The sequence below is a fragment of the Vombatus ursinus genome, unplaced genomic scaffold (genome assembly GCF_900497805.2).
Source record: "Vombatus ursinus unplaced genomic scaffold, bare-nosed wombat genome assembly UNPS02014810.1, whole genome shotgun sequence".
In the NCBI taxonomy this organism is placed as follows: domain Eukaryota; kingdom Metazoa; phylum Chordata; class Mammalia; order Diprotodontia; family Vombatidae; genus Vombatus; species Vombatus ursinus.
Window position 1 is genome coordinate 44,899,629 of NW_020954588.1, and position 6,612 is coordinate 44,906,240.

The window sequence follows — 6,612 nt, forward strand, 5'->3', positions numbered from 1 at the left end:
GTTCTTCTAATCCTGCATGATGCTGCAGTTATGGTGGTCTAGCTAGCGACAAAATAGATAAAGTACTGGAATTGAAATCAAAAAGACCTGAGATCAAATCCTGCCTCAGATACTAACTGTATGACACTGGGCAAGCCCCTTAATCTCACTCAACCTTAGTTTCCTTATCTGTAAAATAGGGATAATAATCATACCACTTACCTAAAGAAGTCATCGTGAGGATGAAATGAGATATTGATAAAATGCTTTGCAAACTTTAAGGCATATTTTATGTAAAATGAAAGCCATTCTTATTATTACCATTTATTATTATTATGATGATGATGATGACGATGATGATGATTATTATTATTGTGCATAGTCGGACAGGTAGGAGAATCAGCAGGACAGATCAGTGTCACAAAAACCTAGAAAGAAAGAGTAACAAGGAGGAGGGGGTGGTCAATCAACAATCTCAAATGGGCTGAGGAAGGATGAGGATTGAAAACAGGCCATCAGATGTAGCAACTATGAAATGGTCAGCGACCTTGGAGAGAGCTGGTTCAGAGGAGATTGGGAAACTGAATGCTTGTCACTGAAAAGTGAACAGAAAGAAGGGAAATATAAGCCAACAAGTAGAGATTTTTTTTTTCCTCTAGGATCTTGGCTGTGAGAAGAATGAGAGACAGAGGATGACAGTTTGAAGGACAATGGCTTTTTGAAGTCATTTCTTTAGCTCATCCTCTCAGTAGCTGACCGCAAGTTATTATGAACTTAGAAGAAAATATACACAGATAAATATAATACAAGGTAGAACTCAGGTGCCCTGGATAAGTATAAGTGCCAAGAAAAGTATTGTGGCAGCTCAGAGGATGGATAGATCACTTCCAGCCAGGAGGATCACAGAAATCTTTGTTGAGGATGTGGTATTTGAGCGAGGCCTTTATGGGTTGGATTTTGGCAAGAAGAATGCACAGAGAAAGCTTTGCGGGTGGTGCAAACAGCGAGAGCAAATAAGGAGGCCCTCAGCATGTTTCCTGCTTGGGAAACAGTATCATAAACTCCTCGAGGGCTGAAAGCATTAATTCTGCTTTGTAGTTCTTGGGACTCTATAATCCTGGCACGTATGGTCAAGTGCTCGTATAAATGCCTTTTTGTTGGTCAAAGTATTATCTATCCCTGCCTAGAGGGAAAAGCCAAGGGCTTGGACGTTTAGTGGAGTTGACAATAAGTCAACTTGACAAGCATTTGTTAAGTGTTACCTAGCAATGTGGTTCCCAACCTCCTCCCTCACCTGAACCTACTCTATCCAAGGTCACTGACCATTTCATAATTGCCAGATCTGCTGGCCTTTTCTGTTTTCATTTCCAGGCACTGTGCTAAGTGCTTGGGATACAAAGAAAGGCAAATCCACTGTCCCTGCCCTTGAGGAGCTCACAATCAAATGGGTTAGATAATGCGCAAACTTGTACATTCAAGATTATATACAGAGTTATTTGGGGGTCATTTCAGAGGGAAGACACTAGCATGGAGGGAGACTAGGAAAGGCCTCTTGCAAAAGGTGGAACTTGAGACTGAGCCTTGCAGGAAGCTGGGGAATCTTGTAGACAAAGATGAGCAGGGAGAGCATTCTGGGCATGGTGGACAGCCAATGTTGAGGCATGGAGTGGTAAAATGGAGTGCTCACGTCACATGCCGTAGCCACTCACTGGCCTCAGCCTAATCTCAATATTGATCGGCTTCGTTTTTCTAACCTGGGCTGGTTTGTCTCTTATTGGACAACCTGGTAGACCCCCACTTCTGGAGGCCACCATATTGGTGCCAGACGATGTGGATGCCCACTGAAGTCGTGCAAAGTTCAAGATTCTTATGAAGATCAAGTCAAATGCCGGTAAACTTGGCTATCCCAGCCGCATACAAAGTGATGTCCTGCTTGGCAGCATGGTTGGTCCAGCTGTAGCTCTTACGGAGGAAGCTGCAAGGTGGGGTGGTTTCACATGACTGAGCATCCAGAGTGACGTACGGTCCTGCAAAGAAACAATGAGCACTCGTGTGTGCGCCCTAGGTGACGTCCGCTACCTCTGTGATCTCGTCTTGGAGCCCTGCTCAGGCTGCTTCTGACTGATTTCCACAGGACTGCCTGCCCTTGGCAAGTGACTCCACCTGTGTGTATTTGCTGTTTGGTGCTTTGGGCCCCTCCCTGAGTGCACAGCCTGTCTCCAGGGGACACCGGTCAGTCAACCACCAGTGGTTGCTGCTCATCCAATTTCCCAGGCAGGTTTAGCGTTTATAAGGGATTTTTCTCATCCCGCCCCCAACCCTGCCAGGTTACCATCTCCTTTTGATGGATGAAATAATTGAGAGGCTTAGCCAGTTTAAATGACTTGCTCTGGGTCAAGCAGCTAAGTGTCCAAGTCTGGGCTCAAACCCAGAAATCTCTAGAATTTTAGATCTTTTTCTGCCCTGTGATCCTCCTTACTGCTGAAGACTTGAAGTGCTAGGCCAATGGTGTCACTCCCATCACTGCACAGAGGGTTGGATATAAAGTGTTGGCTCCAAATGTGTTTCACTTCATTCCTTACTCCTTGGCTGCCATCTTCTTAACAGCCTCAGCACATCCTGTACCCTTCCCCACTCCACCCCCATTGTGAAATCAACTCCCTCCCTTGTTTTGGGAAGAGATGTGTCAATCTGCTCCCCTACAGCCCTGCACGCTATCCTTGGAACTTTCTGGACTACAGTGCCCCCCCCCCCAGGCCACCATTCTCCCAAATGGTGTCTCCTCCTCTTAGACTGTAAGCTCCTGAAGGGTACTGACTGTCTTTACTTTCATATTCCTATTCTCCATGCTTAGTTCAGCACAGAGTGAATGCTTAAGAAAGGCTCTTTTAAGAGTAATACTCTTCTTTTTTTTTTGGTCCCGGTGGCTGGAGGAAGATGACGAAGGGGACGTCTTCGTTTGGTAAGCGCCGGAATAAGATGCACACTTTGTGCCATCGTTGTGGTTCTAAGGCATACCATCTTCAGAAGTCAACATGTGGCAAATGTAGATATCCTGCTAAACACAAGAGAAAGTATAATTGGAGTGCAAAGGCTAAGCGATGCAACATTACCGGTACTGGTTGAATGAGGCACCTAAAAATTGTCTATCGCCGATTCAGAAATGGATTCCGTGAAGGAACAACACCTAAACCCAAGAAAGCAGCTGTTGCAGCATCTAGTTCATCTTGAGGATTCAACTGTTTGTTAAAATAATATCTGAATGAAAAAAAAGAAAAGAGTAATACTCTTGGGGCAGCTAGGTGGGGCAGTGGATAGAGCACTGGCCCTGGATTCAAGAAGACCTGAGTTCAAATCTGGCCTCAGACACATAACACTTACTAGCTGTGTGACCCTGGGCAAGTCACTTAACCCCATTTCCTAGCCAAAAAAAAACCCAAAAAGAAAAAGATTAATACTCTTCTAGTTGCTATTGTTGCAATAGTCTTCTAGACTACAGGCATCTTAAAGGCAGGCCATGAATGCATGTTGTTCTTCAGTCATTTCAGTCATTTCTGTGGCCCCACTTGGGATTTTCTTGGCAGAGATCCTAGATTGGTTTTCCATTTCCTTCTCTAGCTCATTTTCTAGATGAGGCAAACACGGTGAAGTGACTTGCCCAGATTCACACAGCTAGTAAGTGTTTGAGGCTGAATTTGAATTCAAGTCTTCCTGACTCCAGGCCTGGTGCTCCATCCATGTCTTTCTTATGTGCCAGTTGAAGAAGGGTGTCTTAGGTGATAGAGATCTGGCCTTAAACCCAGGAAGACCTGGATTGAGTCCCACTTCTAACACTTTTCAGGTGTGAAAAGAATACAGTCAGTCAGTGAATAAGCATTTACTAAGCACCTATCACAGAATGAAACCCTGTGAGTAAGGGGCAAGTCACTTAACCTCTTGGCACCAATTTGCACCTATAGAGAGAATTTCCTCTTCTGGGAGTGCATTATGTTAAGGCAATCACAGAGCCAGCCCCTGTCCCCCATCTCTCCCTGCTAGTGCTATGCCTAAGACCTGGTTATCGTTACAAAGACCCCACACTCCAAGATGATATTTCTGGCTCCAGTAGAATAGGGTTGTTTTACTTTGAGAAGTCTTTGGGATGGAGAATAGAATTTGTTTTATTGCAACTTTGCATCTATCCCAGCACCTACAGCAGACCTTTGCACTCAGAGGCCTTTGATAAGTTTGGCTATATTGGAGATATCTTTCTCTAGTGCATTTATGTTAACCCCTTCATCTCCTGAACTTGTGTCTGCCTCCATGATTCAATATTAAAGTCTGCACTAGAGCAGAGACTAGGCCTAAGTGTCTCAAAATGTGACCTGGGCAAGCAGCAAGTGCATGCACACACACACACACACACACACACACACAAGCACATACGCATATGTGCATGTACACAAGCCTCAAATTAATTTTTAAAGATAAATCTAGTGGAGGGGAATGAGGAGAAAAATCTTAGAACACCATGGGTCCCATTGGGTGATACCTTGGCACTTCTCTCTAGTTGGGCTAGTGGGAGGAAATCCACTTGGGATATGTCTCCTGGGCGTGGGGAAAGGGAGGAGGAAGTGTTCTGTTTGTTTCCTATTTAAGTTAATCCTTCTCATTGACTGGATGCTAAGCTTAGTTTCTTCTTGCCGCTGAAGAAGTCTTTCTGCTCCTTAAACTTGCCCTGGCACAAAGCTCCAGTTGACTTATCTTGGTTATGGCTTTGGATTTAGGATTATTTTCAGCCTTTGCATTATCTCAGTTTCTCCTCCTGCTCAGTTCTGGGGTTCTCAGGGTTTTTGAATGTACTTTTCATGTTTCCATTTGGGGTTTACAGCTGCTAGTTTTTGACTCAGACATTTCTGTCTCCCTGTCCTCCCCCTCTCCTCTTCTCTCTCTTTTCCTCCTTCCCTTTTCCTTTTCTGTCCTTCCTTCTTTCCTCTCTTCTCCTCCTGTGTTCTGTTCACCCCTTCCCACCCTCCCTCCCCTCCATGGATGTTCTGGTAAGGAAGAGGCAGAGTTTGTTTACCATGTGTTGGCAACTTCATGGTATTTCTCTTGTGAGCTGCCAAATAAGACTGGGCTGGTTGAGTTTGGCTTTGGGCCACCATTTATTTCCTTAGGGGATTTCCCAATGCACAGGTATTGTTCATGCTTACCATTTGACTGTTTCAACTTCATGGCCCATTTGTGTGGGGCTTGTTTGTATCAGTGTTTTTCCACTTGGTACGGAAACTGTTGACATCATAAGGCATGGTGTGTAGAGAGATGCCATATATGTATGTGCATTATTCAACTTTTCCCTTCTTTTGGTAAATAGTAAAGGATATTGAGGCCCAGAAAGGTCAGTTTAATCAATCAAAGAATCAGTATTTATTTATTTATTAAATTTTTTTATTAATTTATTTTGATTTATCAACAATCGCTTTCATATGCTTTTGAGTTTAAAATTTTTCTCCCCCTTCCTCCCCACAACCCTGCCCAAGATGGCGCACAATCTGAGATAGGCTATACATATACATTCCTATTAAATACATTTTCACATTAGAGATGTAAGTAACAATTAGAACCAATAGGAGGAACCACCAGAAAGAGGAAACAAAACTCAACAGAAGAGAAAAAAAAATAGCAATTCAAATTCCATAGTTCTTTCTTTGGATGTGGATAGCATTTTCCATCATGAGGCCTTGGAGATGTCTTAGATCCTTGTATTGCTGGGAAGTGTTAAATTTATCAATATTAGTCATCACACAAAGTGGCTGTTATTGTGTACAACATTCCTTTGGTTCTACTCACTTCACTCAGCATCACACCATACAAGTCTTTCCAGGTTTTTCTGAAGTCAGCCTGTTCATCATTTCTTATAGCACAATAGTATTCCATTACATTCATATACCACAACTTGTTCAGCCATTCCCCAATTGATGGGCATCCTCTCAATTTCCAATTCTTTGCCACCTCAAAAAGAGCTGCTATGAATATTTTTGTACATGTGGGTCCTTTTCCCATTTGTATGATCTCTTTGGGATATAGCCCTTTAAGTACTATTGCTGGGTCAAAGGGTATGCACATTTTTTTTTTTGGCTAGGCAATGGGGTTGAGTGATTTGCCTAGGGTCACACAGCTATTAAGTGTTATGTGTCTAAGGCCAGATTTGAACTCAGGTCCTCCTGAATCCAGAGCCAGTGCTCTATCCATTGCACCACCTAGCTGCCTCTATGCACATTTTTATAGCCCTTTGGGCATAGTTCTAAATTGCTCTCCAAAATGGTTGGATCATTTCACAACTCCACCAACAATGCATTAGTGTTCCAATTTTCCTATTTTTTTCTCCAACATTTATCATTTTCCTGTTTTGTTAGGTTGGCCAATCTGATAGGTATGATGTGGTACCTCAGAGTTGTTTTGATTTGCATTTCTCTAATCAATAGAGATTTAGAGCATTTTTTCATATGACTATAGATGGCTTCAATTTCTTCACCTGAAAACTGCCTGTTCATATCCTTTGACCATTTATCAATTGGAGAGTGATTTGTATTCTTATAGATTTGACTTAATTCTCTCTATATTTTAGAAATAAGGCCCTTATCAGAGAGACTG

The 6,612-nt window shown here is 43.0% G+C and overlaps 1 pseudogene; it reads left to right on the top strand.

The window, feature by feature from the left end:
- Positions 1-2,910: 2,910 nt before the first annotated feature.
- Positions 2,911-3,227, top strand: LOC114053228 (annotated as a pseudogene).
- The last annotated feature ends 3,385 nt before the right edge of the window (positions 3,228-6,612 follow it).